This window comes from Hypanus sabinus, chromosome 18, assembly GCF_030144855.1.
Source record: "Hypanus sabinus isolate sHypSab1 chromosome 18, sHypSab1.hap1, whole genome shotgun sequence".
Classification (NCBI taxonomy): domain Eukaryota; kingdom Metazoa; phylum Chordata; class Chondrichthyes; order Myliobatiformes; family Dasyatidae; genus Hypanus; species Hypanus sabinus.
Window position 1 is genome coordinate 54,853,212 of NC_082723.1, and position 12,737 is coordinate 54,865,948.

The 12,737-nt window shown below is 40.4% G+C and overlaps 1 protein-coding gene across 1 annotated transcript in view; it reads left to right on the plus strand.

Annotated features, from left to right (window-relative positions):
* The window catches only part of anapc2 (anaphase promoting complex subunit 2), a 46,096-nt gene extending 37,268 nt beyond the window's left edge, over positions 1-8,828 (plus strand). Inside the window, exon 14 of the mRNA XM_059994355.1 lies at positions 6,471-8,828. The gene's annotated coding sequence lies outside the window, so the exon portion shown is untranslated. The remainder of the gene's footprint in view (positions 1-6,470) is intronic.
* Positions 8,829-12,737: the final 3,909 nt, after the last annotated feature.

Below are 12,737 nucleotides of genomic sequence, written 5' to 3' on the forward strand. Positions count from 1 at the left end.
TCAACTGGGTGGACTGGAGCAATGTGTGGTTAAGTGCCTTACTCAAGAACTATAATAAAGCCGGCATCAATTCCGCAAGTGTAATCTGACCAAGATTTAGGACAAAGGTAGCATAACCTGATTTTTTAAAATCCTTTCCCTTTTAAAAAAAAATAGAAACAGGTCCATCTACAATTTGCCCACGAGAAGTGTATCCTCTTTTGTTTCGTTTAACTTTGTAATTACATCACCACCTCTTCTGGCGGTGCATAATTGCATTCCCAATATCCATTAAGAACTTAACCTCTAGAACTCCTTCCCCTCAGCTTAAATTTACACCCTCTTGTTTTTGATATCCCTGTCATGGGGAACATCTACCCAATCTATTCCGAACTTTGTATATTTCTCTCAGGTCATCTCAGTCTCTTTTGCTCCAGGTAAGACAAGTCCAGCCTATCCAGTCTCTCTCTTCCTGTGCCTAAAATCCTCCAATCCAGGCAGCATCTTCAACACCACCAATCTCACCAATGTCATCTGCAAACTTGCTAGTTAAAAAAACTCAGAAGTTGCTGCACCAATCCCTAAGGCACATTACTGGTTACAGACTTCCAATCGGATAAGAATTCTGTCATCACCTATCTATTCATTTCTTAAGCTATTTTCGCATGTAACTTAACATTGTCACCCATGTCCACACTAAGATGAATCTTCCCCCATAAAAATAACACTACTAGCATGCAATATGTAATAGGTGCTTGTGGCAGGAGCAAACTGCACTACAGACCACGTCAGCCTAGAGCAGTTAATGTGTAATGAAAACCTTGTACTAATTTATTACCATTGTGAAATGAATTAGAATAAATATCTTTTCTCGCATAAAATAGCAACCAAACATTTAAAATATGAACTGAAGTGGTTGGTGTGCAGTAAACATCATATTCTTTATTTGTCAACAAGTAGCCATCAGAATGAAATTGATACCTTAGCAACAATCGAGGTAAACACTTAGCTATGTCTAGTTGGTGGGAGTGAATTGCAACTGGACAGAAAAGCCCTGTATGGGTGCTGAGGGAAACTGATCTGTGGATAGCCAAGATGAGTTAGAACTTGATTCCCAGAGAAGAAGCAACAGCTGCAACACTTCACTGGGTCCCAAACATAGCAAGAAAATTCCAGAACATAGTGACGGTTGAGAACTCCGAGTGTAAAACCAGGCATTGGTAAAGCAGTGAGTATAATAGCATTGTAAAGAAGAGTGACACCGGAGTGTTTCAATCTAGAAGTCTGACTGTGACAGCAGTGTGTAGCCTGTTGGTGAGTGTGACAACAGTTCAATCTGTTAAGTGAATGTGACAGCAGTGTGTTTAATCTGTTGGTGAGTGAGTGAGTGTGACAGCAGTAACACCCCTGCTCCAGGCTCTGACTTCATTTTGATGATACCACCACCTGTGTGAAAGGTTTTGCATGTTATGTGAAGCACACTAAATTCTGATGGACACAGAGTGCTGGAGAAATTCAGCAGGTCAGGCAGCATCTATGCAGCGGAATGAGCAGACAGCATTTCAGGCCGGGACCTTCATCAGGACTGAAACAAAGAAGGAAGAGGCCAGAATAAGAAGGTGAGGGAAAGGAAGGAGAACAAGCTGGGAAGCGATGGGTGAAATCAGGTAAGGGGCAAAGTGTGTGGGTGGAGGAGGGGGATGAAGTAAGAAGCTGGGGGGAAGGAGGAGGAATCTGATAGGAGAGGACAGTGGGACAGGAAAGCAAGGGAAGGAGGAAAATGCTGGACAGATAAGTGAAGAAAAGGGGTGAGAAGGGAGCCGGAATGGGAAAAGAGAAAACAGGGAGATGGGAGAAACTACTCAAAGTTAGAGAAACGGATGTCCATGCTACCAGGTGGGAGGCTACCCACAGTGTTTCAGGTGTTGCTCCCCCAACCTGAGTGTGGCCTCATCATGGACTGATGAGTTGAAATGGGAATGGAAAGTTGAATTGAAATGGTTGACAGTGACTCCTGCCTTTTGTGGTGAACGGAGCGAAGTTGCTCCTATTCCAACGTTGTTGTGTGTCATTCAAGGTTTCCAGCAGCTGCAAAATCTCTTGTGTTTAGATTCTGATGGACTGGCCCCGACTCATTTCCTCTGTTATCTCCATCTGCAGCTGCAAGGGAGTCACTGTCAGAGGTTTCAACAATTGCTATTCTCAGACAAAGTTGTTAAAGTTAACCGAAGATGAGACAAAGGCAAATGGGTTCCAAGCAACTTGGCTAATGTGTGGTGGTGAAAGGATGCTGATCTGATGGGAACTCTGTGACTGTTGGTGTACCACAGTGATTGATGCTAGGACCTTTGTTTGTGGTAGATATTTTGTTGTTCTGTCGTTTTAGTTGAGTCCGACTTTTCATGACCTTAGGGACCACAGAGTCCATATGGTTTTCATGGCAAGATATGGAAGTAAATTGCTATGCATTTCTTCCATGGTATATATTAATGACCAAAATATGATATAGAAGAATAATTATTAAACTTTTAGATGATATGAAAATTACTGGTATTATGGATAAAGAGGAAGATTATTCAAAGCCACAGGATATAAATCAAATGGAAAGTTAGGCACTGCATTTGGCAGATGGAATTTAATCTGGACATTTGCAAAATGATGTAGCTTGGAAAGCCATCAATGGGTAGGACTCGATGGAATGTTGATTAACAGAGATGCCTTGGAATTCAGGATCTACATACCCTAAAAGTGGCAACACAGGTAGTTAGGGTGGTGAAGTAGGCATATAAGGCATGTTTGTCTTTACAGGTCAGCGCATGGAATATAACGTGGGATGCTATGTTACAACTCTACCAAATGCAAATTGAATGAATGTGTTTGCAGGAATGCAGAGGAGATTCACCAAGATGTTGCTCGGACTGTTGGACTTTAATTTTGGGAAGAGAATGGATATGCTGAGGCTTGATTTCCCTGGAATGAAGGAGGCTGAGTAGGGACCTGATAGAGATATATAAAATTAGATGGAGTATAGAGAGACAATTAGAATATCCATGGTAGGGTTATCAAAAACAAAAGAACATAGATTTAAGATGAAAGAAAGGAAAATATATATTTTTTACAGAGAGCAGTTGATATCTGGAACTCAATGCCAGAGGATGTAATGGAATTATTTACAATCACTATGTTTTAGAGACACTTAGATAGCACTTAAAAGAAAAGGCATGGGACTAGGATATTCTACTGAAGCACAAGACTCAGAGGCTACTTATCAGGCTAATAAGACTGGAATTGGAGAGAATACTAGAGGAGAGATCTTGTTACTGAGGAATGAGCCAAACGTGACCTACTCCAGAAGGAAGTTTGAAAATATCTGAGTGTGAGATTAACAGATAGACCATGTGGAATTGTGTTTGAGTTCGGATCTCATTGAATTATGGAGCAGGTTGCACTTTATTTTCATGCAACCTAGAAGGAAAAACAGTATTTTCTGGCAGCTGCCACCCTTGTTAGATTGGCTGGTGGAGGCCACACTATTGAGAATTACTGCTATAGGAAAACAAATGGTAAAAAGGTGAGTACCCTGGTATAGCTTACCAAAACAAAGCACATTAGGAAAATCACAGAAAAGTACAGTAGAGAAACAGACCCACTATGGCCCATCTAGTCCATGCCGAACCATTTAAATGGCCTTCTCCTATCGACCAGTACCAGGACCATATTCCTCCATATCTCTACAATCCATGTATCTATTCAAACTTCTCTTAAACGTTGAAATCAAAGTTGCATGCACCACTTGTATTGGCAGCTTGTTCCACTTTCTCACAACCCTCTGAGTGAAGAAGTTTCCCCTCATATTCCCCTTAAATCCTTGGCCTATGACCTCTAGTTGTAGTCCCACTCAACCTCTGGAAAAAGCTTGCTTGCATTTACTCTGTTTATACCCCTCATACTTTTGTATACCTCTATCACATCTCCTTTCCTCTATGTTTTAAGGAATGAAGTCCTAACCTATTCAATCTTTCCTTATAATTCAGGTCCCTCAGACCTGGCAACATCTTTGTAAATTTTCTCCATACTCTTTCAATCTTATTTACATCTTTCCTGTACATAGGTGATCAAAACTGCACACAATACTCCAAATTAGGTCTCACCAATGTCTTGTACAACTTCAACGTAACATCTCATCTCCTGTATTCAATATTTTGACTTATCAAGGCCAATGTGCCAAAAGCTTTCTTTATGACCTAATCTACCTATGATGCCACTTTCAACAAATTATGGGCTGGTATTCCCAGATCCTTTTGTTCTAGCGCACTCCTTAGTGCCCTACTGTTCACTCTGAAAGACCTGCCTGGTTGGTCCTACTGAAGGGCAGCACCTCACATTTGCCTGCATTAAGTTCTATGTGCCAATTTTCCAGCTGGTCCAGATCCCTCTGCAAACCATGACAGTGTCCACTACACCCCAAATCTTGGTGTCATCCACAAATTTGCTGATCCAGATAACCACCTTATCATCCAGGTCGTTGATATAGATGACAATCAACAATGGACCCAGCGCTGATCCCTGCGGCATCCCATTGGTCACAGGCCTGCAGTCAGAAAGGCAACCTTCTACTACCACTCCCTGGCTTCTCCGATAAAGCCAATGTCTATTCCAACTTACTACCTCATCTTGAATGCTGAGTGATAGAGCTTTCTTGACCAACTTCCCATGTGGGACCTTGTCAAACACCTTGCTAAAGTCAATGAAGACAACATCCACTGCCTTGCCTTCATCAACTTTCCTGGTAACTTCCTTGAAAAACTATACAAGATTAGTTAGACACTACGTGTCACACACAAAGCTAAGCTATCTTTAATCAGTCCCTGTCCATCCAAATACTTACTCTTAGAATGCCTTCCAATAATTTTCCTAGAACTAATGTCAGGCTTACTGGCCTATAATTTCCTGGTTTATTTTTACAGCCATTCTTAAACAGAGGAGCAGGATTGGCAGTCTTCCAGTTCTTTGGTACCTCTCCTGCCGCTAAGGATGATTTAAATATCTCTGCTAGGGCCCTGGCAATTTCTGTATTTGCCTCTCTCAGGGTCTGGGGACTTATCTACCCTGATTTGCCTCAAGACAGCAAACACTTCCTCTTCCTCTGTAATCTATATAGGGTCCATGAAGTTGATGCTGATTTGCCTCACTTCTAGACTCTGTATCTATCTCCTGAGTAAATATAGGTGCAAAAATTTCATATCAGATCTCCCCCAGATCTTTTGGCTCCACACATGGATTACTGCTCTGATATTCCAGAGGGCCAATTTTATCTCTTGCAATCCTTTTGCTCTTAAAATCTCTTGGGATTCTCCTTCATCTTGTCTGCTAGGGCAACCTCATGTCTTCTTTTTAGCCCTCCTGATTTCTTTCATAAGTGTTTTCTTGCATTTCTTTTCTCCATAAGGACCTCATTTGTTCCTAACTGCTTACACCTGCTGTGCACCTCATTTTTTTTCTCTGAACCAGGGGCTCAATATCTCCTGAAAACCAAGATTCTCTACCCCGGTTATAATTTACCTTTTATTCTGACAGGCACATTCAGGCTTTGTCTTCTCAAAATTTCACTTTTGAAGGCCTGCTACTTACCAAATACACCTTTGTCAGAAAACAGTCTGCCCCGATCCACACTTGCCAGATGCTTTCTGACACATCAAAACTGGCTGTTCTCTGATTTGGAATCTCAACTCACGGACCAGACTTATCATTTTGCATATTTACATTGAAACTAATGGCATTCTGATCACTAGATGCAAAATGTTCCCCTACACAAACTTCTGTTGCCTGCCCTGTTTCATTCCCTAATAGCAGATCCAGTATCTCACACTCTCTCATTAGGATGTCTAAGTATTGATTGCAAAAACTTTTCTGAACACATTTGATGAACTCTATCCCACCTAGTTCTTTTACAGTATGGGAGTTCCAGTCAATACATGGAAAGGTAAAATCACCTACTATCACAAAAAGTCTTGTATCACAATATCTGAATCAGGGTCTTTCGAAGGAGCTTCAAGCCTGGCCGGCAGTTTTGAAGCATGGTTCCTTTGAGGCCAACTGGGACACCAACTTCCCATAAGCAACAGCATGATAGTGACCAATTACATAAATTAGACTGTGGTGACCCCTTTGCTCTTGGAATCTTTAGCACACACCTAAGAGAATTATTGCCCCCGCCACCATACACCCCCCCTGCAAATAAAGAGCCTGTGCTCAAGGTCTCAGAAATTGGAATTTGAAGCTAGTTTCACTGACCTGGAGGTGGGAATGTTACAGCTGAGCCTCACTACTGTCACCAGATCACTGGCAGCTCTGTGCTTTTGTGATTATCTGAATGTGTTCATTGATCGCAGTTGGTGATGATGTACCTTCTAACTGAGCTTGAGTGAGATTAGGTTAATATTAGAGAAGGTTTGCCCTTATCTCTGTTCTTTTATTTCTATTCTGTGTAGGTCGTCCTAACTGAACAAGAACCAGTCCACTAATTGAAGTCTGCCCCCCTGAATTTGAGTCTGAAGTCACCTCTGTACTTCTCCCTGCTGTCTGCTGTGCAGTGTCATACGTAGTTTTCAGTATGGAGCATCCACAGGATCTCACTGGCAGTGACTCAGATATTGAAGCACAAAAAAGTGGCCTGGGTCACTTCAGCAAACCTTCCGGCACTGTCCCTCGCTCTGGGATTATACAGCTGTTCTGCCCGACCCAAAATGCAGGAATTAAATCAGGGAAGAAATGTGTCTCAGGATCTTGCAAAGCAGCTTTTCAGGACATGCATCCTTGCAGCATAATTGTCATTGTCTTTGTAGCACTCTTTCTCATTCTGGGCCTCATCCTACTGTTCTGGAATTATTATTGTTCCATTGTCCAGCATTTCTGTGCTGAATAAAGGATAATGTAAATAAATCACAGAGAAGCAAACTGGTATATGGATTTAAGACTCCACATCTTAACAGAAACTGTCCTGCCAAAGGGTCTCGGCCTGAAACGTTGACTGCACTTTTTCCCATAGATGCTGCCTGGCCTGCTAAGTTCCTCCAGCATTTTGTGTGTGTTGCTCCCACTTCTTAACTCCCTTTTAATCATTTCAACTGCTTAGGCAACTCAGTATTTGTAAACAGCTTGGCCTTTCATGTTTTCTGGTCAAGGACAGCACTGGTTGGGTATTGGAGGCAGTTGTGGATAGATCCTACCCCCTCTTAGTCGCATGAAGAATCCAATAGCTTTAATTATCTTCCACAATTAAGACTAGTATTTCTGTATCACCTTCCTCAATCTCACAATATCTTAAAGTGCTGCAGCCAATGAAATGGTCTCTAGCTGTAGTTACTGATATAATCATGGCAGCTAAACATGGGGAATCTCACTTCTACTCACTGGGGGTTTGGTCTGTTTCCGTCCAGCTGGACTAAAATTAACCAAAGCTGTAAGCTACACAGCCCATAACTCTTTTTGTTTGTTAAAGTAAGTGAGCATTGCAACACACATAAGGCAGTAGAAATAATATACTGGTAGTTCTTCTAGTATGTGCTTGTTGTATTCTTGAGAAAACTCAGATTATGGAAAATTATATTATTAAACAATTGTGTCAATGCAAAACAACTGGCAGGGGACAGAGAATTTAAGACTTACAATAACTAAGGTACTTTTCCTGCATAATTTTCAGAAATAGAAGTGTTTTTAATAGCTCTAAGTTGATTTTAATAGTGCAAACTAAAATGCTTAAAGCTGTATGTTACACAATTTAACAGATTAACCTTGCACAACATCAATAGAAGGGGTTGCTTGTTGGTGGTCTCCTGTGGTGAAACTGGCTGCCTAGATTACTGAGAACAAGTGAGGTTTGATTACTGTGATGAGGTTACAGAGAAACAGCTTTGTGTTCTGCTTGTCATTTGCCTAGTTCTTTAGTTCCTGATTGAAACTCTGTTATTACCAATGAAACTGTGTAATACTAATTGTGTTCTTTCATATATCATTTATGTTATGGCTAATTCAATTCTGGAAATGTACATTATTGCAGAACTAGCTGTATAAACATAAACTATAAAAGAGTAAGACATGAAATGCTACAAATTTAGTGCACTGACATGGCTTCTGACTCTAACAATCTTTTTCACACTTTATCTCCTAACTGAAAATATAGTTTGAACTTGCATCTATTTTTGTCCTAACTTTGTTTCTGAACACCGCTCACTCCAGTGACCCCTTGTAGCAGCTCAATCCTGTCTGTACAGGTGACTAATCCAGTCTGCACTTAGCTTACAAGTTGCTCTAACCTTGCCCCACATCCCTGATGGAACATAGAGCAATACCCACAATATTGTGCTGACCTCTTAACCTGCTCTAAGATTACAGAGCACGATTATGCAGAAACAGGCCCTTTAGCCCATCCGGTCCATGCAAAACTATTATTCTGCCTAGTCCCATCAACCTAAACCTGAACCACACCCTCTTCCCTATATAGCCCTCAATTTTTCTATCATCCATGTGCCTATCTAATACAATAGGATTGTACATAATACATCTTAATAGTTGATGGAAAATATTGTATTAGATATAATAGTTTAATTATAATATAAAAACACCATGACGATTGATGTGAACTGCACCCTTTTGATTGTACCATTTTTGACTAGCCTATTCCTTATGTTCATAAATTGTACTTTTTATCAACTTACAGAGAAATTGTTTGACTGTAAAGAACTCCTGTTGATCCATGCCTTATCTGTTGACTTGTAAATTCTCTGGCTTGTCTACTACACGAGTTCCTTGGCGATTTCCAATAAATAAATGTGTCTGATGTTTTTGTTTGTGTCTCTGTATAAACAACTCCTTTCACAGATTCTTCAACTCGCTATTTGTTTTAAAAGTTACTTCAGAAAGTTTCATGGGCTCTTGCGCCATCTGACAGGTTTAACTCTGTTTACCGTCAGTTAAATGCAATATTGTTACGGATTTGTCTTCCTTGAGTGACCAGTGCCCTGACAGTTAGTGGACTTGGTTGCTTCTTCCTGACCCACAACCATGTACATTAATTTTCATTGCTGCTGCTTCTGTTGAAAGCTTCTCCTTCACTGCTCAGAGTGGAGTACAAACGTTCAACACAAGCAGCTATATCTCTCTATGACTATGATTTTGTAATCTGATGTTATAATGGAACACTGTGATAATAAAAGAACAATTTTTGTCAGGCAACCTACATTGGGGAGGTAGAGTACATGACAGAATTTGATTATGTTTACATGATTGTTGCACTGGATTGTTCCCAGGATTCATCCCTGCTATCAGACTCCAGTTCATTATCACTGGCTTGTGTTGTGAAATTTGTTAACTTAGCAGCAGCAGTACAGTGCAATACATGATAAATATAGAAAAAATAAGTAAATCAATTACAGTAAGTACATGTATATTAAATAGATTGAAAAACAGTGCAAAAATAGAAATTTTATTTATATAAGTAGTGTTCATGGGTTCAATGTCCGTTTAGGAATTTGTATGGTAGAGGGGGAGAAGTTTTCCTGAATCACTGAATCCTGAATTCAGGTTCTTGTACCTTCTTCCCGATAATAACAATAAGAGGGCATGCCCTGGACGATGGGTGGGGGGGGGGGGGGTCCTTAATAATGGATGCCATCTTTCTGAGGAACTGCTCCTTGAAGGTATCTTGGGTACTATAGAGGCTAGTAGCAAGATGGAGCTGACTAATTTTACAACCTTATGTAGCTTCTTTCAGTCCTGTGCAGTAGCCGCAAACCACTCCCCCCAACAATCTCCCGTACCCGACAGTGATGCAGCCTGTCGCAATGCTCTCTATGGTACATCTATAGAAGTTTTAGAGTGCTTTGGTGACAAACCAAATCTCTTCAAAGTCCTAATGAAATATAGCTGTATCGATATGTTAGGACCAGGTTAGGTTCTCAGAGATCCTGACACCCAGGAACTTGAAATTGTTCACCCTCTCCACCACTCCTGATCCTTCTAAGAGGATCGGTTTGTGTTCCTTCATCTCCCTCCCGCGACTACCTCCTGCTTGTCTTGATCTCTGGAGCCTTGGTCTTTAGGCTCTGTCTGTAAGAAGGTAGTAAGAGTACAGCCAAATGATCTGACTTGCAAAATACAGTCTTGGAAAGGAACTATAGGCATTCCTTATGGTAGTGTGACAGTGGTCTAGTGTGTCGGGACCTCTGGTGCAACATTTATGTGCTGGTGATAATTGGACATGGTTTTCATCAAACGGACCTGGTTAAAATTACTGACAGTAAGTTGAAAAGTGTTGGGACAGACCGTTTCTTGTTTACAGACAGTGTCATGCAGTTTCGTGAGTGCTTGCTTACAATCAAGCACTGGAGAAATGTAAATTGTGGTCAAATTCACGGATGAGAACTCCTGAGGCAAATAGAATGGTCTACATTAAATCGTTAGTTGTTCTAAGTCAGGGAACAAGTTGGCATAACCCCAACATCTGTGCACCAATAAGAATTGGTGCACCAATAAAGCATACACCACCACCTTTTTCCTTACTAGAATTCATAGTAAGGAGTTAAGAAGTATTTCAAAGATACTAAAACCTGTAGATATCCAACTAAGAACTAACACTGGAGATAACTCTAGTGGGAATGACACTCATAACAGTGAAATACAACAATTAACAAGCCCAAACCAAGAGGAGAGATCAGATCATAAAGGAATCAATAGAAGGTTTAATAAGAGTACTATAGTGAACTAAATGCACCATCCCAAGATACATATCCTAGAAAAAAAAGAGCAGGAACAAGGGAGAGAAGCAAGGATCGAAATAGATCCAGAGAGAAAAGCCAAGAAAAGGAAAAGAAAGGTGTCCAGAGGTGTCTTGGAATCTCAGAATCAACCCCTACAATCACCACAGAGGAGGACGCAAGTCTCATTGGCCAAGCAGAGTGATCCCCCTTGTTATCCCACAAGAGTAAGAAATCCTCCACAGATTAAATTTTTAGGCCAGAATGGGACAATTTAAAATTTACTGTGCTGTGGATGTTGTATTAAATAGTATTCACACCAAATGCTAGCTGAACTCAGCAGGCCTGGCAGCATCTAGGAAAAGAGTACAGTCAACACTCTGGCCCAAAATGTTGACTGTACTGTTTTCCTAGATGCTGCCTGGCCTGCTGAGTTCAGCCAGCATTTTGTGTGTGTTGCTCGGATTTCCAGCATCTACAGATTTTTCTCTTACTTGGTATTAAATAGTATACTGTGTATATAATTGAGATGCATTCTATACAGTTGGAGTTTATAACTAAATGCAAAGGAGTGCTGTGTATTTAAGTAATACTTGTGTAATCTTGTTAATCTTGTGTATATTAAATTATTAATTATGGGTTATACTGTCCGTGCAAATATGTGAATTGCATACATCTTCATGCTATAACGTGATACATGCTCGGCTTGCTTAAAGTAAACACGAAGTTAAATTCAAATTCTGGACTTCCGTATCTTGCTTTGAATTAGTTTAATGTTTTGAAGTTACAAAACACGGCATTAACAATCACATTGGGACAGAACTTCAGATGCAGTTTTAGGGCAAAGCAGTGTCCTCAATTTAAATAAGGGCAATTATAAAGATACTAAGGTTAAGACAACTGGAAAGGACTGAGAAAATAGACAAAAAAAGGACTAGTAATAAGCAGTGATAAATATCTAAGCAGCTATTTCATGATGTTCCACAGAAGTTTCTCATAGTTAGAGAGAGGAACTCAGTAACAAAGATGAAACATTTGTGACTAACAAAGGAGCCAAAGGGAAGTATTCAAACAAACGAGTTCCCAAAATGACGAAAACTATGGTACACCAGAAAAATGGAAGATTTCAGGAGCTAGTGGTGAGACAGTAAAAAGCTAATAATTGTATTAGAAGTATAAGGAACTATAGTGAACACGTCAGCTGCAGCTGATAGTCTGAACTCAAGAACTTAAGAATTTAAAGTCTCATAGTCATCACTGAAGCTACAGCTGTATTTATGAAAGGTAAATGCCCCAGATGTCATGGTAGGATTTGAACTTACCTTCTGACTTTGTCCATGCCTCAAATTACTGGTCCAGTATTTAAACAACTGAAATGGTAAGCTTTTGCATCATATGTGAAGAATGGTTACTTGGCTAAAGTAGGGGGATTATGCTTTACCTGGAAGTTTATTACTTTGAAAATAGGTTTCATTTGGACATAAAAGTGATTTAGAAGAACAAAGAACATAGAATACTATAGCCCAATACAGGCCCTTAGACCCATGATGTTGTTGCCGACCATTAACCTACTCTAAGATCATTCTAACCCTTCCTTCCTTCATGGCCCTTCAGTTTTTTCTATCATCCATGTGCCTAGCTAAGAGTTTCTTAAATGTTCCTAGTATATCTGCCCTTGACAGAGCCTTCCACACAGTCAGCAGTCTGTATAAAAAAACTTACCTCTGGTATCCCGCCTATACTTTCTTCCAATCACTTTAAAATTGTGCCCACTCGAATTAGCCATTTCTGCCCAGGGAAATAATTCCTAGCTAGCTACTCAACCTGTCCTCCTTATCATCTTATACACCTCTACCAAGTCAACTGTCATCCTCCTTTGCTCAAAAGAGAAAAGCCCTAGCTCGCTCAACCTATCCTCATAAGACATGCTCTCTAATCCAGGCAGTAAATCTCCTCTGCACCCTCTCTAAAGTTTCCACATCCCTCCTATAATGAGGAAACCAG